Genomic DNA, 25,879 nt, shown 5'->3' on the forward strand with positions numbered 1-25,879 from the left:
ATCCCACTAACTTTCTTCCTCCCTTCAAAGCCCTACTGAGAGCTCACCTCCTCCAAGAGGCCTTCCCAGACTGAGCCCCCTTTTTCCTCTCCTCATCCCCATCCCACCCCCGCCCTACCTCCTTCCCCTCCCCACAGCACTTTTACATATGTTTGTACAGATTTACTACTCATTTATTTTACTTGTACATATTTACTAGTCTATTTATTTTGTTAATGATGTACATCTAGCTTTATTTCTATTTATTGTGATGACTTGACACCTGTCCATATGTTTTGTTTTATTGTCTGTCTCCCCCTTCTAGCCTATGAGCCCGTTGTTGGGTAGGGACCGCCTCTATATGTTGCCGGCTTGTACTTCCCAAGCGCTTAGTGCAGTGCTCTGCACACAGTAAGCGCTCAATACGACTGAATGAATGAATGAATTCTTAGTAGGCGACAGAGCATGTATAGATAGGATCCCCATTTTACCGAAGAGGAAACTGAGGCACAGAGAAGCAAAGCGTTTTGCCCAGCAGGCAAGTGGCAGAACCGGCGTCAGGACTCAGGCCCTGGGACTCTGAGGCCTTCTGCTCTTTCCACTGGGCATCACTGCTTTGACCAGACCTCAACGCTTTAATGGCCTGCTCTCTCCATCCCTGGGGTCTCAATTTTTCAGGCAGGAGGGGCCCTGCAGAGGTGACCAGCCTTCCCCAGCGGCCCCTCCCTCACGGGTGGACACTCAACTTGGCTGCTTTTCGGAGACGTCAAGGGTTGAAACCGCCCCCGCCATGTGTCCCGCGGTGAACCCGGGGAACTCACTCCCTCGAGGCCGAAGGCTGGCCCGTGACCGCCCGGGCCGGCGAGGCGGAACTCAGGAGCGCGGGTGGGTCACCGCCCCCACCACCAAAACCGCTAGATTGAAGGTGTCCCTCACCCCCGTGCCAATCAAATTAGGTGGGGAGAAGTTGGGGGGAGGGAGAGATCTTCATGGGGCTGAAGCTCAGTGTGGGCAGAAAGATGATGAAAGCCTGGACATCGACTCTGCTCTCTCATTCACCCCTCACATCCAAGCCGTCACCAAAATCTGCCGGTCTCAGCTCCGCAACATTGCCAAGATCCGCCCTTTCCTCTCCATCCAAACCGCTACCCTGCTCATTCAAGCTCTCATCCTATCCCATCTGGACTACTGCACCAGCCTTCTCTCTGATCTCCCATCCTCGTGTCTCTCTCCACTTCAATCCATACTTCATGCTGCTGCCCGGATTATCTTTGTCCAGAAACGCTCTGGGCATATTACTCCCCTCCTCAGTAATCTCCAGTGGCTACGAATCAATCTGCGCATCAGGCAGAAACTCCTCACCCTGGGCTTCAAGGCTGTCCATCCCCTCGCCCCCTCCTACCTCACCTCCCTTCTCTCCTTCTACTGCCCAGCCCACACCCTCCGCTCCTCCGCCGCTAATCTCCTCACTGTACCTCATTCTCGCCTGTCCCGACGTCGACCCCCGGCCCAGGTCATCCCCCGGGCCTGGAATGGCCTCCCTCTGCCCCTCCGCCAAGCTAGTTCTCTTCCTCCCTTCAAGGCCCTGCTGAGAGCTCACCTCCTCCAGGAGGCCTTCCCACACTCAGCCCCTTCCTTCCTCTCCCCCTCGTCCCCCTCTCCATCCCCCCATCTTACCTCCTTCCCTTCCCCACAGCACCTGCATATATGTATATATGGTTGTAAATATTTATAACTCTATTTATTTATTTATTTTACTTGTACATTTCTATCCTATTTATTTTATTTTGTTGGTATGTTTGGTTCTGTTCTCTGTCTCCCCCTTTTAGACTGTGAGCCCACTGTTGGGTAGGGACTGTCTCTATGTGTTGCCAATTTGTACTTCCCAAGCGCTTAGTACAGTGCTCTGCACATAGTAAGCGCTCAATAAATACGATTGATTGATTGATTGATTGGACAAGACGGATGAGGAGAGCCTGGACCGGACAGAGGAGGAGGGCCAGTACCAGGTCAAGAACGAGGCCTTCAACCAGGTGCAGAAAGAGGGGCAGAACCATGCAGAAAAGATCCTTCCCCCCATGATCCTGAGGCCCGCCATCGGACCACGGTTCCCCTGCTCCGAAAGGATCTTCCCCTCCGGACTCCACCACGAGGGCCCGGACTTCTAGACCGTGAGCCACTGTTGGGCGGGGACCGTCTCTATATGTTGCCAACTTGCACTTCCCAAGCGCTTCGTACAGTGCTCTGCACCCAGTAAGCGCTCAGTAAATACGACGGAATGAATGAAATCTCCATTCCTGAGAGGCCCGCCTTCAGACCGCGGTCCCCTCCGGTTGCCGCCGCAAGGGCACCGTGATCTCCCTTCCCGAGAAGCCTGCTATCGGGCTCCGATGACCCGCGTCCGGCCTGATGGCCGGACACCTCCTGGACATCGACATCCCCGCCCGAGGACACCGAGGCCCACGGCCGGTCAGAAGCTCGTATGTCTCCCAGATGACCCTGGAGAGTTGATCTCTCCGCTGGCCATCCAATTCCCCTGGACTGGGGACTGGGCCCCCTGCCATGATCACTAGACTCACTCCTCGAAGCGACTTCTAGTCCATCCAGGGCCATGGGACATTGTGTCCCCCTGCTTCTCCCCACCCCGTAAGTGACCTTCTTTGGAAAGCCTCCACTCCTTCCCTTCCCTGTGTTAGGACTGGACCAGACTGGACATGATTGATTCCCCCCACCCCTCCCCTGATAACAAGGACTTTGTTCTCAGTGTGTTACTTTTAGCAGCTACCTGCATTCGCCCCTACTCAGCGCACCCATGTTATTTGGCTCTTCCCAAGTGTTTCCTCTCCCACGAACCCCATAACAGTTCCGGCCTTCTGCAGAGCTCCCATCCATAGGACTCCGTCCCCCACCACCTCAGAGACAATTCTGCCAAGAGCCCCTGGACAATCCCACCTTCTGCTCTGGGCATCATCCCCTTATTTTATTGTAGCTATTGCATGTTAATTGTTAACTGCTCTCTGTGCCCTCATTTCCCTCGCTAACCTCACCACGAACTATCAATTCCCCTGCTCCCATCTGCCCTTCCCAGTCCTCACCTCCTCCTTCCTCTTTCCCTCGCCCCCCCAGATTCCCTCTGTACCAGCGCCAACCCTCAATCAATCAATCGTATTTCAATCGTATTTATTGAGCGCTTACTGTGTGCAGAGCACTGTACTAAGCGCTCAAACCCTCCCTTCCAACCTCTTTCCTTCCCCTCCTCCCAGCCCCCTCCCCATCCCGGTTCTCCTTTCTCATCGCCACCCCTCCTCCTCCTCTCCCCTCCCAGGCTCCTGCCAACTCATTAGAGAAGCAGCACGGCTCAGTGGAAAGAGCCCGGGCTTTGGAGTCAGAGGTCAGGGGTTCAAATTCCGGCTCCGCCAACTGTCAGCGGTGTGACTTTGGGCAAGTCACTTCTCCGTGCCTCAGTTCCCTCATCTGGAAAATGGGGATGAAGACTGGAAGCCCCACGTGGGACAACCTGATCACCTTGTATCCCCCCAGCGCTTCGAACAGCGCTTTGAACATAGTAAGCGCTTAACTAACACCATCATTATTATTATTATTATTATTATTATTATTATGATTCCCGTCTAAACCTTCCCCCTCCCTCCCTCCCTAGCTGCTGCCAAGAGCGGCCTATGGAACCCCCACTCCATTATACATGTTTTGTTCTGTCTACATGTTTTGTGTTGTTGTCTGTCTCCCCCTTCTAGACTGTGAGCCCGTTGTCGGGTAGGGACCATCTCTAGATGTTGCTTACTTGTATAAATACGATATAAATACTCAATAAATACGACTGAATGATTGAATAAACTGAGGCTGGAAGCTGCAATGGCCTAGGAGCACAGGTGATAAGTCCCTGTGGCCCTCTGACCTGCCGGGCAGTGGATGGAGACTCCCGGCAGCCGGCCGCGGGGTCAACTCTGCCCACGGCGGGGGATGCCCGCGATGCCCGCACCGAGTGAGGAGCCGTGGGATGGGCGAGTGACCCAGGCCGCTGAGCCACGGGTGTATAACGCAAAAAACAGATTCCTCCTCCATGGGCAGCATTCGTGGGAGAGAGCTAGCCGCCTCACCATGTGCCAACAAACCATAAGTGAACTCCTCCCGGGTGGGATCTGGGGGTTTTGCCACACGCGAGTAACACGCAAACAGATTCCTCCCAAAAAGGAAGCTCTACTATCACTAAATCATCACATGCCTCCCGAAAGGGAGGTTCAATGACCACATCCCAAATAATTCAATTCGCCACGACCAAAATAATCAAATTCAATTCGCTTCACAGAATAAATTTTGTATAAAACTCAGCCTTTCCCGCCCCAATCTCTCTCTCTCTCTCCCCGCAGCGATTCCCGAACGAACCCGTCCACGGGTGACGACGCGTAAATCAGTTTTAGACATCAGACTTCCAGCTGGCCACTTATTCAGCGGAAGCCTCAACTTTGGTAACCCAGGTGGTGATTTCAGTGATTTTATTACCCTCTTCTTTAACGTGGAAAGAAGTAGGTAGAAACCCCTCTGTGGGCCTGGCAATGTTTTGGACTCACTTGCCAAACTGCAATGAGCTTGACAACTCTAGCCACCTTAAGCTGCTTCAAGTAAAGGTCACTATCTCTTGTTCCCTCCCCAACGCTGTTGTATACCTAACAGTAACTAATAATAGTAATAATTATGTTACTTATTATTATTATTATGGTATTTGTTAAGCATTTACTATGTGCCAAGCACTGTTCTAAATACTGCGATAGATAACAAGTTAATCAGTTCGTCCCACATGGGGCTCACAGTCTTAATCCCCATTTTACAGATGAGGTCACTGAGGCCCAGAGAAGTGAAGTGACTTGCCCAAAGTCACACAGCTGACAAGTGGCGGAGCCAGGATTAGAACCCACGACCTCTGACTCCCAAGCCCGGGCTCCTTCCACTGAGCCACACTGCTTCTAGACTGGGAGCCCGTTGTTGGGCAGGGTTTATCTCTATTTGTTGCCAAATTGTACTTTCCAAGCGTTTAGTACAGTGCTCTGCAAACAGTAAGCGCTCAATCAATACGATTGAATGATTTTCCACCCCTTCCACCCGGCTTGATCTTCCCCCAGCCTCCCCCTCCCCACTTCTAGACTGGGAGCCCGTTGTTGGGCAGGGTTTATCTCTCTGTGTTGCTGAACTGTACTTTCCAAGCGCTTAGTACAGTGCTCTGCACACAGTAAGCGCTCAATCAATACGACGGAATGAATGAATGAGCCCGGTTGTTGGGTAGGGACCATCTCTGTTGCTGAACTGTACTTTCCAAGCGCTTAGTACAGTGTTCTGCACACAGTAAGCGCTCAATCAATACGACGGAACGAATGAATGAGCCCGGTTGTTGGGTAGGGACTGTCTCTGTTGCCGAATTGTATTTTCCAAGCGCTTAGTACAGTGCTCTGGACACAGTAAGCGCTCAATAAATACGATGGAATGAATGAATGAAGCCATGCTGCTTCTCTAAGTGCTTACCCAGCACTTAGAACAGTGCTTTGCACATAGTAAGCGCTTAATAAATGCCATTATTATTATTATTATTACTATTATTATTATTATTACAATGTGCCAATCATTGTCCTAAGCACTGGGGGAGATACAAGTTAATCAGGTTGGGCGCAATCCCTGGTCCACACTGGTGCTCACTGTTAATCGCCATTTTACAGATGAGATAACTGAGGCCCAGAGAAGTGAAGTGTCTTGCCCAAGATCACACGGCAGACAAGTGGCAGAGTCAGGATTAGAACCCAGGCCCCTCTGACTCCGGGGCCCGTTCTCTACCCTCTTTACCGTGCTGCTCCTGCCCCTGACTGAACTAAATTAAACCTCTCAGTGCTCTGCTTGCTGGAAACATTGCTTAAAGTGAAAACCTTCTTTGGGTGTACTGTTATCGCACGAAGTAAAAACCAGCTGTTAGAGAAATGTGTTTTTCATTCTTTTAAAGCTTGCAACACAACTCCTTCTGGCAATTAGACTCATGACACAAATTATCTCGCAGCGAGCCAGGAAAAGGGAGACAATGTCACTAAACACCACAAATCTCTCTTCCAAGTTTCCGATCGTCAGTGTGTTCCTGAGATCCCATTAGGTCCAAGAAATGATTGTGAAATTCTGGAATTAGTGGAAGCACTCTGAAGATGCTTCATATCCCATTTCAGTTGAACTGTGTAAGGTTTTATAATGTCACATAAATCCCAGAAACGTGTTAAAACGCTCAGGGAGCACAAAAAAGATCACACCCAACGCTGCTTCGGTCCCCAGAAGGGGTTAGTAATAACAAACACTGCTCCACAAAGTTAGCTCAGAAGTGAAAGAGAATTTCCTAGGAAACAAAGGAATGTCTGCTGTGTGACCTTGGGCACATCATTTTACTTCTCTGGGCCTGATACCACAACTGAGGCAGAGTGGCTTCGTGGAAAGAGCACGGGCTTGGGAGTCGGAAGTCGTGGGTTCGAATGCCGGCTCCGCCACTTGTCAGCTGTGTGACTTTGGGAAAGTCACTTCACTTCTCTGCGCCTCAGTTAGCTCATCTGTAAAATGGGGATTAAGACTGTGAGCCTCACATGGGACAACCTGATAACCCTGGATCTACCCCAGTGCTTAGAAAAGTGCTTGGCACACAGTAGGTGCTTAACAAATACCATCATCATCATCTGAAAACGGGGCTAATCAATCGTATTTATTGAGCACTTACTGTGTGCAGAGCACTGTACTAAGCGCTTGGGAAGTACAAGGTGGCAACATATAGAGACAGTCCCTACCCAACAGTGGGCTCACAGTCTAAAACTAAAACAGGCTAACAGTGGGAGCTCCATGTGGAATAGCGACTGTGTCCAACCTGATTAGTCTGTATCTACCCCAGTGCTTAGAACAGTGCCTGGCACATAGTAAGTCCTTACAGAATGCCATTAAAAGAAAGGAAAGAATGGCATCACTGAGGGGTGGGCATTCCGTTTGGAATTTTTCAGTGGGATTTATCAGCGCTGGAATCCTGAATGGGCACGGCGCTTTAGTGACAGTCCTTGGAGTCACACAGTCACACTTGACACTTGTCAAACACCAAAGAGAACACCTTTTTCTGTGTTGCCTTTCATAGGCCCTCCGTTTCAAGTGCTTAGTACAGTGCTCTGCACACAGTAAGCGCTCAATAAATACGACTGATTGACTGAATGGGGTTCAGTAGTCAGTTTATTGGGCTTCGGTTTTCCAGGGGGGTTTTATGGTATTTTTTAAGCGCTATGTATCAAACACTGTCCTAAGAGCTGGGCTAGGTACAAGTTAATTAGGTCAGACACAGTCCCTCTCCCACGTGGGACTCACAGTCTAAGTAGGAGGAAAGGCAGGCATGCAATCCCCATTTTACAGTTGAGGAAACTGAGGCACAGAGAAGTTAAAGTGACTTGCCCAAGGTTACACAGCAAACCACTGGAGGAGTTGGAATTAGAGCTCAGGTTCTCTGACTCCCAGGCACGGGCTCTTTCCACTAATAATAAAAATAATAATAATAATAATGGTATAGTTTTAATTCTATTTGTTCTGACGATCTTGACACCTGTCTCCATGTTTTTTTTTTTTGTTGTCTGTCTCCCCCTTCTAGACTGGGAGCCCCTTGTTGGGCAGGGACCGTCTCCAGATGTTGCCGACTTGTACTTCCCAAGTGCTTAGTACAGTGCTCTGCACACTGTAAGCACTCAATAAATACAATTGAATGAATGAATGAATATTTGTTAAGCACTTATTATGACCCAGGCACTGTACTAACCACTGGGGTAGATACAAAATAATCAGGTTGGATATGGGGATTAAGACTGTGAGCCCCAAATGGGACAACCTGATTACCTTGTATCTACCTCAGCTGCTTAGAGAAGCAGCGTGGCTCAGTGGAAAGAGCCCGGGCTTTGGAGTCCGAGGTCATGGGTTCAAATCCCAGCTCTGCCACTTGTCAGCTGTGTGACTTTGGGCAAGTCACTTCACTTCTCTGGGCCTCAATTCCCTCATCTGGAAAATGGGGATTAAGACTGTGAGCTCCCCGTGGGACAACCTGACCAGTTTGTAACCTCCCCAGTGCTTAGAACAGTGCTATGCACATAGTAAATGCTTAATAAATGCCATCATTATTATCATTATTAGAACAGGGCTTGACACAGAGTAAGTGGTTAACAAATACCATCATTACTATACAGTCCCTGTCCCACATATGGCTCATAGTCTCAATCATCATTTTACAGATGAGGAAATTGAGGCTCAGAGAAGTGAAGTGACTTGTCCAAGGTCACACAGCCGGAATTAGGACCCACGTCCTCCGACCCCCAGGCCGGTGCTCTTTCCACTAGGCCATGCTAATTCTCTTATTTGGGATACATCCGCGAGGAATTCTGAAAAGGGGAAGTGAGTGTAAATGGGATGATTTGGGAGATTAGCAGGAAGAGGCAAGTAAGCGTTTAACAAATACCCTCCTTATTATAAGGGTGGGGGGAGGGGAGACGGGCAACAAAACAAGGAAACAGGCATCAGTAACATCTTTATATAGGGAGAATTAATAATAATGATAATGGTGGCATTTGTTAAAGCGCTTACTTTGTGCCCAGCACTGTTCTAAGCGCTGGTGGGGGGGGGATACAAGGTGATCAGGTTGTCATCATCATCATCAATCGTATTTATTGAGCGCTTACTGTGTGCAGAGCACTGTACTAAGCGCTTGGGAAGTACAAGTTGGTTACATATAGAGACAGTCCCTACCCAGCAGTGGGCTCACAGTCTAAAAGGGGGAGACAGAGAACAAAACCAAACATACTAACAAAATAAAATAAATAGAATAGATATGTACAAGTAAAATAAAAAAATAAATAGAGTAATAAATATGTACAAACATATATACATATATACAGGTGCTGTGGGGAAGGGAAGGAGGTAAGATGGGGGGATGGAGAGGGGGATGAGGGGGAGAGGAAGGAAGGGGCTCAGTGTGGGAAGGCCTCCTGGAGGAGGTGAGCTCTCAGTAGGGCCTTGAAGGGAGGAAGAGAGCTAGCTTGGCGGATGGGCAGAGGGAGGGCATTCCAGGCCCACGTGCTTCGTCCCCATTTTCCAGATGAGGGAACTGAGGCCCAGAGAAGCCAAGTGACTTGCCCAAAGTGACCCAGCACGTAAGATTAGAGGTATATACACATCATTAATATCAATAAATAGAATTAGAGCTACCTACGGATCACTATTAGAAACAGAATTAGAGATGGAGCCCCATTCCAGGCCCTGAGGGGGGGGCTGCTGCTGCCTCAGAATGAGGCGCGAGGGGGAGGGGAAGGGTCACGTGACACGGGGAGGCACGTGACATGCTGCCCAGGTGGGAGGGAGGGGCACGTGACGAGAGGCCCGGGCACGAGGGAGGGCACGTGACGTGTACCTCAGGCGGGAGGGGCACGTGATGCACAGCCGAGGCACAAAGGGGGGCACGTGACGTGAGGCCCGGGCGAGAGGGAGAGGCATGTGACATGTAGCTCAGGCATCAGGGAGGGGCCCAGGCGGGAGGGGGGTCATGTGACTTGGGGCCGAGGGGGGGAGCACGTGACGTACGGCCCAGACCGGGGCGGGGGGGGGGCGCTAGATCTCTAATTCTGTTTCTAATAGTGATCCGTAGATAGCTCTAACTCTATTTATTGATATTAATGATGTGTATATACCTCTAGCACAGTGCCTGGCGCACAGGAAGTGTTTAACAAATACCACAATTATTATTATTATCATCTCTTGGAAGCACTCCAAGGAACGGCCAACTTGGACTTCCCAAGCCCTTAGTCCACTGCTCTGCACACAGTAAGCGCTCAGTAAATATGACTGAATGAATGACTGAATGAATGAGGGCTGGGAGGGGCACGTGACGTGCGACCCGGGCCGTGGGGGGGAAGGGGAAGCACGCAATGTGCAGCCCGGGCGTGAGGTAGGGGCACGTGACATGCAGCCCAGTAGAAGGGAGGGGCACGGGCGTGAGGGTGGGGAGGGGCACGGGACGTGCGGCCCAGGTGTGAGGGCGGGGAGGGACACGTGATGTGCAGCCCAGGCGTGAGGGGAGGGGCACGTGATGTGCGGCCCGGCTGTGAGGGCGGGGAGGGGCACGTGACATGCGGCCCGGGCGTGAGGGAGGACCACGTGATGTGCGGCCCAGGGGCGAAGGGCACGTGACGTGTGGCCAAGGTGGGGGGGGCATGTGACATTTGGCCCGGGTGTGAGGGTGGGGAGGGGCACGTGACATGTGTCCCGAGCGTGAGCGCGGGGAGGGGCACGTGACGTGAGGCCCAGGTGTGATGGTGGGGAGGGGCACGTGACGTGTGTCCCGGGCGTGAGGGTGGACCCCGTGATGGGGGGCCCAGGGGGGAAGGGCACGTGACGTGCGGCCAAGGAGGGGGGCGGGGCACGTGACGCGTGTCCTGGGCGTGAGGGCAGGGAGGGGCACGTGACGTGCGGCCCAGGTGTGAGGGCGGGGAGGGGCACGTGACGTGCGGCCCAGGGGTGAGGGCGGGCAGGGGCACGTGACGTGCCCCGGGCGTGAGGACCACGTGACGTGCGGCCCAGGGGGGGAAGGGCACGTGACGTGCGGCCAAGGAGGGGGCGGCTGTGTCACGTGCCTTGCCTCCCTCTGAAAGGTCCGAGGAGGCGATGGCCGCCGCCGGCCTCAGTGTGACAGCTGCCGTTCCCGGGCGCTCGGGGCTCCCACCCCCCGGCTCCCGGCTCCCTCATCGCCGCTCACCTGACTCAACCGCCGCCGCCACCGCCTCCCGGCAACCCCACTTCCGGGTTCTGCCGGCCGGCCCCTCCCCCCATCCGCGCCCCGGAAGTGACGATCGGGGAGGAAGGCGGCCCCTCCCCCATAGTCAAGCTGAGCTCCTCGTCCTTTCACCATCGCACAGCCATTGCCAAACGCGCATCCCCTCACCTCCCCCCCCTTCTTTAGTGGTACAGTCCAAGGTGGGAGGGCTCGGGAGGGTCCTCCCCCCTCAGGCGCGTGTTTTGGTACGGCCGGACCCTCCCCCCCCCACCCCCGCGCGCATGTTTTGGTATGGCCGGTTCCCCGCGCGCGTGCTTCGTAATAATAATAACATTCATTCATTCATTCACTCATTCAAACGTATTTATTGAAAGCTTACTGTGTGCAGAGCACTGTACTAAGCGCTTGGGAAGGACAAGTCGGCAACATATAGAGACGGTCCCTACCCAACAGCGGGCTCACCGTCTAGAAGGGGGAGACAGACAACAAAACAAAACATTTTAAAACAAAATAAAATAAATAGAATAAATATGCACAAGTAGAATAAATAAAGTCATAAATACATACAAATATATACAGGTGCTGTGGGGAGGGGGAGAGGAAGGAGGGGGCTCAGTGTGGGAAGGCCTCCTGGAGGAGGTGAGCTCTCAGTAGGGCCTTGAAGGGCCTTCTCTGGGCCTCAGTTACCGTACCAGTAAAATGGGGATTAAGACTGTGAGCCCCCCCATGGGACAACCTGATCACCTTGTAACCTCCCCAGCGCTTAGCACAGTGCTTTGCACATAGTAAGCGCTTAATAAATGCCATCGTTATTATTATGGCCGGCTCCCCCCCCCGCGCGCGTGCTTTGGTACGGCCGGCTCCTCCCCCCTCCCCCCGCGCGCATGTGTGCTTTGGTATGGCCGGCTCCCCCCGCGCGTGCTTTGGTATGGCCGGCTCCCCCCCCCCCCCCCCCTTCCCGGCGCACGCGCAGTAGAGCCGACTGAGGGAGCCAGCGCGGGAGGGGCACTGCGCATGCGCCGGGCCCTCAGGAGGCCACTGACAATCAATCAATCAATCTATCTATCGTATTTATTGAGCGCTTACTGTGTGCAGAGCACTGTACTAAGCGCTTGGGAAGTACAAGTTGGCAACATATAGAGACAGTCCCTACCCAACAGTGGGCTCACAGTCTAAAAAGGGGAGACAGAGAACAAAACCCAACATATTAAGCGCTTACTACGTGCCAAGCACTGTTTTAAGCGTTGTGGGGGGATACAAGGTGGTTAGGTTGTCCCACATGGGATTCACGGGCTTAATCCCCATTTTACAGATGAGGTAGCTGAGGCACAGAGACATGAAGTGACTTGCCCAAAGTCACACAGCTGACAAGTGGCCGAGCCAGGATTGGAACCCATGATCTCTGACTCCCAAGTCCCACGTGGGGCTCACAGTTTAATCGTCATTTTACAGATGAGGGAACTGAGGCACAGAGAAGTGAAGTGGCTTGCCCAAAGTCCCACAGCTGATATGTGGCGGAGCTGGAATTAGAACCCGCAACCTCTGACTGCCAAGCCTGGGCTCTTTCCACTAATCCACACTGCCTCCCCCAATAATAATAATAATAATAATGGTATTGAGTGCTTACTAATGTGCCAATCACAGTTCTAACTGCTGGCGGGGATACAAGGGGATCAGGTTGTCCCAGTTTTCATCCCCATTTTCCAGATGAGGGAACTGAGGCCCAGAGAAGTGAAGTGTCTTGCCCAAAGTCACACAGCTGCCAAGCGGCAGAGTTGGGATTAGAACCCACGACCTCTGACTCCCAAGCCCGGGCTCAAAATACTTATGGTATTTGTTAAGAGTTTACTAGGTGCCAAGCGCTGTTCTATGTACTGTATTGAGCGCTTATTGGGTGCAAACCACTGTACTAAGTGCTTGGGAGAGTACAATACTGCCATAAACAGACACATTCCCTGCCCACAGTGAGTTTAGGTGCCAAACACTGTGCTAAGTACTGGGGTAGAGACAGTAAAATCAGATCAGATAGTCCCTGTGTGCTCATAGCACTTACTATGAGAAGCAGCGTGGCTCAGTGGAAAGAGCCCGGGCTTTGGAGCCTGAGGTCATTGGTTCAAATCCTGGCTCTGCCAATTGTCAGCTGTGTGACCTTGGACAAGTCACTTCACTTCTCTGGGCCTCAATTTCCTCATCTGGAAAATGAAGATTAAGATTATTATGGGTTCAAATCCCGGCTCTGCCAATTGTCATCTGTGTGACTTTGGGCAAGTCACTTCACTTCTCTGTGCCTCAGTGCCCCATCTGTAAAATGGGGACTGTGAGTCCCCCGTGGGACAACCTTGTAACCTCTCCAGCGCTTAGAATAGTGCTTTGCACATAGTAAGCACTTAATGAATGCCATTATTATTATTATTACTATGTGCCAAATGCTGTTCTAAGCACCAAGTGCTGTTCTAACTGCTGTATTTATTGAGCAATTACTGTGTGCAAGCCACTGTACTAAGCGCTTGGGAGAGTAAAGAGGAGAAACAGCATGGCTCAGTGGAAAGAGCCCGGGTTTGCGAGTCAGAGGTCGTGGGTTCTAATCCTGGCTCCGCCACATGTCTTCTAGACTGTGAGCCCGCTGTTGGGTAGGGACTGTCTCTAGATGTTGCCAACTTGTACTTCCCAAGCGCTTAGTCCAGTGCTCTGCACACAGTAAGCGCTCAATAAATACGATTGAATGAATGAATGTCTGCTGTGTGACCTTGGGCAAGTCATGGAACTTCTCTGAGCCTCAATTCCCTCATCTGTAAAATGGGGATTAAGCCTGTGAGCCCCACATGGGACAATCTGATCACCTTGTATCCCCCCAGCGCTTAGAACAGTGCTTTGCACATAGTGTTTAACAAATGCCATTATTATTTATTATTAATATTAATATAATATATTAATAATAATAATACCCCAACACTCTGCTAAGTGCTGGGGCAGAAACAATGCAATCAGATCAAATAGTCCCTTTATGCTCATAGTCAAAGGGAGAAGGGGTGGGGGGATCCCAACCCCACAGAATTTATATAAATACCTTTAGATTATATTTTATATATTTATATTAATGCTTGTCCTTCCCCCTGCGCCCCCCACCAGATTGTAAGATCTTTATGGGAGGGAAAGGGTCAACAAATTCTGTTGTGTTCTCCCAAGCATTTAGTAAGAGAAGCAGCGTGGCTCAGTGGAAAGAGCACAGGCTTGGGAGTCAGAGGTCATGGGTTCGAATCCCGCCTCCGCCACTTGTCAGCTGTGTGACCTTGGGCAAGTCACTTCACTTCTCTGGGCCTCAGTTACCTCATCTGGAAAATGGGGACTAAGACTGTGAGCCCCACGTGGGCAAGCTTGATCCCCTTGTATCCCCCCGCCAACGCTTAGAACAGTGCTTGGCACATAGTAAGCGCTTAACAAATGCCACCATTATTATTATTATTACAGTGCTCTTCACATTTCTAGACTGTGAGCCCACTGTTGGGTAGGGACCGTCTCTAGATGTTGCCAACCTGGACTTCCCAAGCGCTTAGTCCAGTGCTCTGCACACAGTAAGCGCTCAATAAATACGATTGAATGAATGAATGAATGAATAGCAGGCACTCAATGAAAACCACTGATTGATTGAGGGAGAACAGGCACTTAATTCCCATTTTACGGTTGAGCAAACGGAGGCTCAGAGAAGTGAAGTGACTTGTCCAAAGTCACACGGCAGGCAGGCAACCATCGCTGCCCGCAAGCGGGAATTACTTGGATTGTGAGCTTCATGGGAGGACAGGGATAGTGTCCCAACATGATTAGCTTGTATCTACCCTGTGCTTAGAATCAATCAATCAATCAATCGTATTTATTGAGCGCTTACTGTGTGCAGAGCACTGTACTAAGCGCTTGGGAAGTATAAGTTGGCAACATAGACAGAACAGTGCTCAGCACATAGGAAGTGTTTAACAAATACCATTTCAAGTGACAGAGCCGGGTTAAGGATCATGTCTCCTGGCTCCCAACCCTGTGTTCCTTGACTGTTTCTAATAATAAATTTATTACTCTATTTATTTATTTATTTTACTTGTACATATCTATTCTATTTATTTTATTTTGTTAGTATGTTTGGTTTGGTTCTCTGCCTCCCCCTTTTAGACTGTGAGCCCACTGTTGGGTAGGGACTGTCTCTATGTGTTGCCAACTTGTACTTCCCAAGCGCTTAGTACAGTGCTCTGCACACAGTAAGCGCTCAATAAATATGATTGATTGATTGATTGATTAATAATAATAATTGTAGTATTTGTTAAGCCCTTACTATGTGCCAGGCACTGTACTAAGCACTGGAGTGGATACAAGCAAATGGGTTGGACATAGTTTCTGCCCCACCCACAGTCTCAATCCCCATTTTACAGATGAGGTAACTGAGGCCCAGAGAATAATAATAATGATGATGATGGCATTTGTTAAGCGCTTACTATGTGCAAAGCACTGTTCTAAGTGCTGGGGAGGATACAAGGTAATCAGGTTGTAATAATAATAATAATAATAATAATGGCATTTATTAAGCGCTTACTATGTGCAAAGCACTGTTCTCCACGGGGGGCTCACAGTCTTAATCCCCATTTTACAGATGAGGGAACTGAGGCTCAGAGAGGTGAAGTGACTTGCCTAAGGTCGCACAGCAGACACGTGACTGAGCGGGGATTAGAACCCAGGACCTTTCCGACTCCCAAGCCTGTGCTCTAGCCACCATGACATGCTGCTTCTCAGAGCGGAAAATGAGTTTGGAGTTCAGACAATCAGGGGGCCTAGGTCTGGGCTGAGGGCAGGCTATTACAGTGCTCAATAAATAGGATTGATTGATTGATTGATGTGCAGACCCCTGGCAGCGTGGTTCAGTGGAAAGAGCCCGGGCTTTGGAGGCAGAGGTCTTGGGTTCAAATCCCAGCTCTGCCAATTGCCAGCTGTGTGACTTTGGGCAACTCATTTAACTTCTCTGCACCTCAGTTCCCTCATCTGTCAAATGGGGATGAAGACTGTGAGCCCCCTGTGGGACAATCTGATCACCTTGTAACCACCCCAGCGTTTAGAAGAGTGCTTTGCACATAGTAAGCGCTTAATAAATGCTATTATTATTATTATTATTATTATTATTATTATTATTATTATTATTATTATTATTATCCCAAGTGCCTTCCATTCCCAACCCAATGCAGGCGGGAAGTTTACCTTCAACCGCAAACTGCAATCCACTTGATCCGACAGGCCCAAATTTACACCTCACATGCGGCTTAGCACCAAATAGGCTCAGGAAAACACCACCACCGCTGCAGCAACGAAGTGGGCTAAATCAGACGTGCTTTCCACTAGAAAAGCAGCGTGCCTCAGTGGAAAGAGCCCGGGCTTTGGAGTCAGAGGTCCTGGGTTCAAATCCCGGCTTCCCCAATTGTCAGCTGGATGACTTTGGCCAAGTCACTTCACTTCTCTGGGCCTCAGTTCCCTCATAAAATGGGAATGAAGAGTGTGAGCCCTCCGTGGGACATCCTGATTATCCTGTACCCCCCCCCCAGCGCTTAGAACAGTGCTTGGCACATAGTAAGCGCTTAACAAATGCCATCATCATTATTATTATTATTATTTCCAGATACCCGATGCCGTTCTGCACCCAGTCCCGGGGGGTGACTCGCAGATATTGGAAACTCTTTAAAACTAAAACCGACGCAATTAGAAACCGAAGTGTCTGAGTCATTTCACGAGGAAGTAACTTGACCCTGCAAAGATTCATGCGGTTTGTGGGCACATGCTGGATAAATATAGAAGTATGACCATGTGTGTATGTGTGTGTGTGTGTACTTTCATTCATTCAATCGTATTTATTGAGCGCTTAGTGTGTGCAGAGCACTGTACTAAGCGCTTGGGAAGTACAAGTTGGCAACATATAGAGACGGTCCCTACCCAACATTGGGCTCACAGTCTAGGGCTGGGAGCCTTGTGAGCCCCCCCAAGCCTTTCATTTTCAAGAGAGTCAATCAGTTGATAAACGCAAGAATACACACACACGCACAATTTCATTCTACAAACTTACAAGAAAAAGCAAAAAGCAACCCCCTCCCCCCAAAAAAACTACCAAACTACATAAAGGTCACATAATAATAATAATAATGGCATTTATTAAGCCCTTACTATGTGCAAAGCACTGTTCTAAGCGCTGGGGAGGCTACAAGACGAACAGGTTGTCCCACGGGGCGGCTCCCAGTCTCGATCCCCATTTTACAGATGAGGGAACTGAGGCACAGAGAAGTGAAGTGACTTGCCCCAAATTGCCCACCGTCACACAGCTGACAAGTGGCGGATAACAATCAATCAATCAATCGTATTTATTGAGCGCTTGCTGTGTGCAGAGCACTGTACTAAGCGCTTGGGAAGTACAAGTTGGCAACATATAGAGACCGTCCCTACCCAACAGTGGGCTCTTCTAGCTAAGGTTGAGGGGTCCCAACAGCAGCGTCAGCCACCTGGCCTCCCACTGCCCGTAGGTACTAAATATTTATTCAACACCCACTGGGTGCAATGCTCTGCACTAAACGTGCCTGTGAAAATATAATTCGAAGAAAGGACACGGGACACTTACTTTCTAAATGGGAGACGCCTACATAAAAGTATTTGCAACTGGAGTGATTAAATGATGAAGTAAACAGTTGAATAAATATAACACAAATGCTGAGGATGGGTATAAAATATAAGATAAAATAGGGATGAAGACTGTGAGCCCCCCGTGGGACAACGTGATCACCTTGTAACCTCCCCAGCGCTTAGAACAGTGCTTTGCACATAGTAAGCGCTTAATAAATGCCATTATTATTATTATTATTATTATTATTATTATTATTATTATAAGAGTATACCATTAAGTGAAGGAAATGTCCCCCTGTAAATTCAGAGAACCCAAGCGTGGCATCAGTTCTGGGCCTCTGTGGAAGTTCTTCGGCTATTTCGTGGAAATCCAGCTGTCCTAGCTGTAGTAATAAAATATTACTTGTGGTATTTGTTAAGCGCTCACTATGTGCAAAGCACTGTTCTAAGTGCTGGGGGTGGATACAAGGTGATCGGGTTGCCCCACGGGGGGCTCACAGTCTTAATCACCATTTTACAGATGAGGTCACTGAGGCACAGAGAAGCAAAGTGACTCGTCCAAGGTCATGCAGTAGATGGAGTGGCGGAGCCCGGATTAGAGGATGGACTCCCATGCTCTAGCCATCCATTCATTCATTCAATTCAATCGTATTTATTGAGCGCTTACTGTGTATAGAGCACTGTACTAAGCGCCTTCACTCTGCCATGCTGCCAGTACTACTACCACTAGAAGCCTACCACTAAGTCAACCTTACTTCCCTGAAAGTGATCATCATGTAGGGCTGATTAACACGCGTAGACTGACTTACAGGATTTACAGGATTTACAGGAGGCTTTACAAGGTGATTATTATTCCCTTTTCATTCATTCACTCAATCGTATTTATTGAGTGCTTACTGTGTGCACTGTGCTAAGCGCTTGGGAAGTACAAGTCGGCAACAGACAGAGACGGTCCCTACCCAACAACGGGCTCACGGTCTAGAGACAGACAACAAAACAAAACATGTGGACAGGTGTCAAGTCATCAGAATAAATAGAAATAAAGCTAGATGCACATCATTAACAAAATAAATAGGATAGTAAATATGTACAAGTATAATAAATAGAGCTATAAATCTGTCCGAACATATATACAGGTGCTGTGGGGAGGGGAAGGAGGTGGGGCCGGGTGGATGGGGAGGAGGAGAGGAAAAAGGGGGCTCAGTCTGGGAAGGCCTCCTGGAGGAGGTGAAGGTCAGATATCTCATATCTGACAGACAATTACAATTTTCCAAATACACTTTGGACCGATTTCAATCCTACTAGGGAACAGGTGTCGGAGGGAGACGGGGGAATGGATCTTGATAGACAGAAAAGTTCTGGCCCCTCTTCCCAAGCACTAAACCCCTCCAACTCCACCTCCATGGGCCAGGCTGATTCGGTCATGAAGAGGGCTCAGAACAAGTCTCTCCCTCTTCATATAATAATAATAATAATAATGATGGTGGTATTGTTAAGCGCTTACTATGTGCCAAGCACTGTATTAAGCGCTGGGGTAGATACAAGGTTATCAGGTTATCCCATGTGGGGCTCACTGTCTTCATCCCCGTTTTACAGATGAGGGAACTGAGGCACAGAGAAGTGAAGTGAATTGCCCAAAGTCACACAGCTGACAAGTGGTGGAGCCGGGATTAGAACCCACGACAATATCTCATATCTGACAGACAATTACTCTCTCCTCCTTCAAAGCCTTATTGAAGGCAAATCTCTTCAGAGAGGCCTTCCTGGCCCCTTATAGTTATATATATATATATATATGTGCATATGTTTTTATTTATTTATTTTACTTGTCCATATCTATTCTATTTATTTTACTTTGTTAATATTCTTTTGTTTTGTTCTCTGTCCCCCCCCCTTCTAGACTGTGAGCCCACTGTTGGATAGTGACCATCTCTATATGTTGCTTCCCAAGCGCTTAGTACAGTGCTCTGCACACAGTAAGCGCTCAATAAATACGACTGTTTGATTGATTGATATAAACGTATTTGAATTAAAAAATCGTTATTTCTAGGAGAGTTTGTCTCATTTTCTTAACCTGAACCAGAGCTGACCATTCTTAGGGCATGTTTGATCAGCACACAGTAAGCACTCAATAAATACCATTGATTGACTGATTAGTTTAGTGAGATTTGGAGTCTAGAATTTCTGTGATCTTTTGGTTTGCTGTTGGGTTTATCATCTGATATATTTTAGCTACAACATTTGTCTATTGTCTTATTGCCATATAAAGAAGAAGCAGCAGCAGCGTGGCTCAGTGAAAAGAGCATGGGCTTTAGAGTCAGGGGTCATGGGTTCGAATCCCAGCTCTGCCAATTGTCTGCTGTGTGACTGTGGGCAAGTCACTTAACTTCTCTGTGCCTCAGTTCCCTCATCTGTAAAATGGGGATTAAGACTGTGAGTCCCCCGTGGGACAACCTGATCTCCTTGTAACCTCCCCAGCACTTAGAACAGTGCTTTGCACATAGTAAGCACTTAATAAATGCCATCAACATCATCATAAAAACCTTTCCTTAGATTACATTTTATTCTTTCTGTAACTATGGCATCCGATTTCTGTGTTTTTTTTATATTTTAGTGTTCTTGTCCACTGCTATTATGTCACATCCCTTTTGGTTATTAAATTTTGCTATGATTCCACACATTGATGTGGACTCTGTTGCTTGCTTTGGAAAAGGGGTAAAATTGTGTATTCATTCGCACATGGCTGTGGGAATACTTGAAAGTGGAAAAAGCTACAATCCCAGTAATTAAATGAAAATGCTTTGCTCATGATCAGCCAATCATTCGCCTTCAGGTCTAGGACAAGAATTACAAACATCTGTTCTTCACTCATCCTTTCCAAAGCAGTCACTAGGGCCAGAAACACAAAAATGCCACCTCCAAAAGGCCAATTTATTAGGTTGCACATCATCATCATCATCAATCATATTTATTGAGCGCTTACTATGTGCAGAGCACTGTACTAAGCGCTTGGGAAGTACAAATTGGACATTAAAGTCAACGGAATAGAGTTTATTTGTCCTGGTGGGGCAGGTGAGCAGATCTACAAAGCTCCAACGTGTGAATTAAACAAAAAGGAAGTCAACCCATACCCAGTTTTCTCCCTGGAAATCATCTGAAGGAATTTCTCTCTAGTAAAATTCAGTTTATCCCCAGCTGAGATGTCACCTGTGCTGGGCACAGGAGAGAGTCGAGGGTGGAGGCTTGAGTTTACGGTGTGGAAGGCGACAATGATAAACCACTTCCAGATTTTTCCCAAGAAAACTCTGTGGATCCACCACCAGTGGGATCGGAGACGGAGGGCGAGGTGTTTTGGGAGAGATGTGTCCGTGGTGTCGCTATGGGTTGGAAATGACTTGACAGCATAATCAATCAATCAATCATATTTATGGAGCGCTTACTGTGTGCAGAGCACTGTACTAAGTGCTTGGGAAGTACAAGTTGGCACCATAGAGAGACAGTCCCTCCCCAACAGTGGGCTCACAGTCTAGCATAATCTTCATCAATCGTATTTATTGAGCGCTTACTGTGTGCAGAGCACTGTACTAAGCGCTTGGGAAGTACAAGTTGGCACCATAGAGAGACAGTCCCTCCCCAACAGTGGGCTCACAGTCTAGCATAATCATCATCAATCGTATTTATTGAGCGCTTACTGTGTGCAGAGCACTGTACTAAGCGCTTGGGAAGTACAAGTTGGCAACATAGAGAGACAGTCCCTCCCCAACAGTGGGCTCACAGTCTAGCATAATCATCATCAATCGTATTTATTGAGCGCTTACTGTGTGCACAGCACTGTACTAAGCGCTTGGGAAGTACAAGTTGGCAACATATAGAGACAGTCCCTACCCAACAGTGGGCTCACAGTCTGAAAGGGGGAGACAGAGAACAAAACCAAACATACTAACAAAATAAAATCAATAGAATAGATATGTACAAGTAAAATAAATAAATAAATAAGAGAAGTGGGGAGGAATGCCAAGTTTAGGACAGGAGGACTCCTCTCCTCAAAGAAATTCCCCAAACTGGCTCCCTCACTTCCCCGCTTCAAGCCTGGAAGCCCACATGTGAGTCTTCAGGGAAGAGACAGAGAATCCCCCACTAAACTGTGAGCTTCTTGAGAGCAGGAATCGTGTCTATCAACTCTATTGAATCGTACTCTCCCAAGTCCCTAGTACAGTGCTCTGCTCGTGGTAATAATAATAATAATAATAATAATGATGATGGCATTTATTAAGGGCTTACTATATGCAAAGCACTGTTCTAAGCACTGGGGAGGTTACAAGGTGAACAGGTTGTCCTGGGGTGGTGGGGGGCTCACAGTCTTCTTCCCCATTTTACAGATGGTACTCAGGGAAGCAGCGTGGCTCGGTGGAAAGAGCAGGGGCTTTGGAGTCAGGGGTCATGGGTTCAAATTCCGGCTCCGCCAACTGTCAGCTGGGTGACTTTGGGCAAGCCACTTCATTCAATCGTATTTATTGAGCGCTGGACTAAACGCTTGGGAAGTCCAAGTTGGCAACATCTAGAGACGGTCCCTACCCAACAGCGGGCTCACGGGCTAGAAGGGGGAGACAGACAACAGCAAAACAAAACGTATTATCAAAATAAAATGAATAGAATAAATATGTACAAATAAAATAGAATAATAAAGTCGTACAAACATATATACAGGTGCTATGGGGAGGGGAAGGAGGTAAGGCTGGGGGGATGGGGAGGGGGAGGAGGGGGAGAGGAAGGAGGGGGCTCAGTCTCACTTCTCTTCTCTGTGCCTCAGTTCCCTCATCTGTAAAATGGGGATTAAAACTGTGAGCCCCCCCGTGGGACAACCTGATCACCTTGTAACCTCCCCAGCACTTAGAACAGTGTTTTGCGCATAGTAAGCGCTTAACAAATACCATCATTATTATTATTATTATTATGAGGTAACTGAGGCCCAGAGAAGTTAAGTGACTTGCCCAAAGTCACACAGCTGACAATTGGCGGAGCCAGGATTTGAACCCCTGACCTCTGACTCCAAAGCCCGTGCTCTTTCCACTGAGCCACGCTGCTTCTTGAGAGCAGGAATCGTGTCTATCAACTCTATTGTATCATACTCTCCCAAGCCCCTAGTACAGTGTTTTGCTCACGGTAATAATAATAATAATAGTAATGATGGCATTTTTTAAGTGCTTACTATGTGCAAAGCACTGTTCTAAGCACTGGGGGGGTTACAAAGTGATCAGGTTGTTCCACGGGGGGCTCAAAGTCTTCATCCCCATTTTCCAGATGAGGTAACTGAGACCCAGAGAAGTTAAGTGACTTGCCCAAAGTCACACAACTGACAATTGGCGGAGCCAGGATTTGAACCCATGACCTCTGACTCCAAAACCCGGCTCTTTCCACTGAGCCACGCTATTAAATATTCTTACCATCCCCTCATGGCTATAATAATAATAATAATAATAATAATAATAGCATTTATTAAGTGCTTACTATGTGCAAAGCACTGTTCTAAGCACTGGGGAGGTTACAAGGTGATCAGGCTGTACCACAGGGGACTCAGTGTCTTCATCCCCATTTGACAGATGAGGTAACTGAGGCGCAGAGAAGTTAAGTGACTTGCCCAAAGTCACACAGCTGACAATTGGTGGAGCCAGGATTTGTACCCATGACCTCTGACTCCAAAACCCGGCTCTTTCCACTGAGCCACGCTATTAAATATTCTTACCATCCCCTCATGGCTATAATAATAATAATAATAGCATTTATTAAGCGCTTACTATGTGCAAAGCACTGTTCTAAGCACTGGGGAGATTACAAGGTGATCAGGCTGTCCCACAGGGGGCTCACGGTCTTCATCCCCATTTTACAGATGAGGGAACTGAGGCGCAGAGAAGTGAAGTGACTTGCCCAAAGTCACACAGCTGACAATTGGCGGAGCCAGGATTTGAACCCATGACCTCTGACTCCAGAGCCCGGGCTCTTTCCACTGAGCCACGCTGCTTCTCACTCTGCTGCTTTCAAACTCTGTTTCCAACTAGGGAGTCCAGTTGTCCAGTTATACCATGGAAAGTATAATCTTCAGCGGATCTGGCCCCTACTGAATGGTCTTTTGTCCATTTTTAACAATTTCAGGGAGGAGTCTCTCCCATAGCTCAGAAGCAGCCCCCGAATTTATGTGGTCCTGAGAAGGGATAGAAAAGTCTCTGGAGCAAATTGAGACTCACAAGTCCCAAAGGAAATATTCTAGCCTAGCATTAAATTGGCTGTCTTCCGCAAAATAGTGTGAGTTAGGGCAGGAAGTTACACTGTGTGCCTGTTGTAACATATGTTACAACGTGTGTGATGACACACACATTTTCTAGTCCGGTATTCCTAAATGCTTTTATAATGGCATTTATTAAGCGCTTACTATGTGCAAAGCACTGTTCTAAGCACTGGGGAAGTTACAAGGTGATCAGGTTGTCCCCCGGGGGGCTCACAGTCTTAATCCCCATTTTACAGATGAGGGAACTGAGGCCCAGAGAAGTAAGTGACTTGCCCAGAGTCACACAGCTGACAAGTGGCCATCTTACCTCCTTCCCTTCCCCACAGCACCTGTATATATGTATATATGTTTGTACATATTTTTTTTACTCTATGTATTTATTTATTTAATTTATTTGTACATATCTATTCTATTTATTTTATTTTGTTAGTATGTTTGGTTTTGTTCTCTGTCTCCCCCTTTTAGACTGTGAGCCCACTGTTGGGTAGGGACTGTCTCTATATGTTGCCAATTTGTACTTCCCAAGCGCTTAGTACAGTGCTCTGCACATAGTAAGCACTCAATAAATACAATTGATGATGATGATGATTTATTTATTTTACTTGTACATATCTATTCCATTTATTTTATTTTGTTAGTATGTTTGGTTTTGTTCTCTGTCTCCCCCTTTTAGACTGTGAGCCCACTGTTGGGCAGGGACTGTCTCTATATGTTGCCAATTTGTACTTCTCAAGCGCTTAGTACAGTGCTCTGCACACAGTAAGCGCTCAATAAATACGATTGATGATGATGAAGTGGCGGAGCCTGGATTTGAACCCGCGACCTCTGACTCCAAAGCCCGGGCTCTTTCCACTCAGCCACGCTGCTTCCTGCCAATGCTGCCAATGTTCCCCCATTTCTTAAAAAAGAAAAATGGTATTTGGTAGGCACTTAGTATGCGCTAGGCCTGTACTAAGTGCTGGGATAAATAGAAGATAATCGGGTTGGACACAGTCCCTGTCCCTCAGTCTTAATCCCCATTTTACAGATGAGGTAAGTGAGGCACGGAGGAGTTAAGTGACTTGCTCAAAGTCACCCAGCAGACAAGTGGCGGAGCTGGGATTAGAACCCGGGTTCTCTGCCTCAGTTTCCTCATCTGTAAAATAGCGTTTCAATACCTGTTTTCCCTCCCCTCTAGGCCGTGAGCCCCATATGGAACAGTAACTCCATCTTCTCGGCTTATGCTATGTCTTCCCCAGTGCTTAGAGCTGTCTTTCCTCCACCTGCCTGCCATCTCTGTGGCTTCTTTGAGCTCTTCATGGGCAGGGAACGTGTCTGCTAATTCTGTTGTACTCTCCCAAGCGCCAAGTCACGGCGATTAAAGATTACTCCTATTATCTCATAAAAGGTAAGATGTGGATCCATCAGTCAGTGGTATTTAGCGCTTGATTGTAGAGCACTGAGGAGCAGTGTACTAAAGGATTTAGAGAGTACAATACAACAGAATTGGTAGACAAGATTCCTGCCCACAAGGAGCTTACAGTCTAGAGGGGGAGGCAGACATTAAAATTAATTACGCATACGTACATAAGTACTGTGGGGCTGAGGGTGGGATGAATATCAAGGACGTAGAGGGGACGTATAGAGAAGCAGCATGGCTCAGTGGAAAGAGCCCGGGCTTTGGAGTCAGAGGTCATGGGTTCAAATCCCAACTCCGCCACTCGTCAGCTGTGTGACTTTGGGCAAGTCACTTCACTTCTCTGTGCCTCAGTTACCTCATCTGTAGAATGGGGATGAAGATTGTGAGTCCCACGTGGGACAACCTGATCGCCTTGTATCCCCCCAGCGCTTAGAACAGTGCTTTGCACATAGTAAGCACTTAAAAAACACCATTATTATTATTATTATATATAAGTGAAGAGGCCTTCCCAGACAAAGCCCCTCCTTTCCTTTTCTCCCAATGCTCTTTCCCCCTCCCAGCCTCACGGCACTTATAATTTATTTGTATTGATGCCTGTCTCCCCCCATCTAGACTGTAAGCAGGGAATGTGTCTGTTTATTGTTGTATTCTACTCTCCCAGGTGTTCGGTACACTGCTCTGCAGAACAGTAAGCGCTTGAGAAATAAGATTGAAAGAATGAATGACGCAGAAGAGAGAGGGAGTAAGAGAAATGAGAAATTAATTG

At 48.3% G+C, this 25,879-nt stretch overlaps 1 protein-coding gene across 1 annotated transcript in view; it reads right to left on the reverse strand.

Annotated features, from left to right (window-relative positions):
- Positions 1 to 10,816, reverse strand: part of VPS37C (VPS37C subunit of ESCRT-I) — a 33,963-nt gene extending 23,147 nt beyond the window's left edge. The window contains 1 exon segment of the mRNA XM_038764345.1: positions 10,778 to 10,816. The gene's annotated coding sequence lies outside the window, so the exon portion shown is untranslated.
- Positions 10,817 to 25,879: the final 15,063 nt, after the last annotated feature.

The sequence above is a fragment of the Tachyglossus aculeatus genome, chromosome 22 (genome assembly GCF_015852505.1).
Source record: "Tachyglossus aculeatus isolate mTacAcu1 chromosome 22, mTacAcu1.pri, whole genome shotgun sequence".
Lineage (NCBI taxonomy): Eukaryota > Metazoa > Chordata > Mammalia > Monotremata > Tachyglossidae > Tachyglossus > Tachyglossus aculeatus.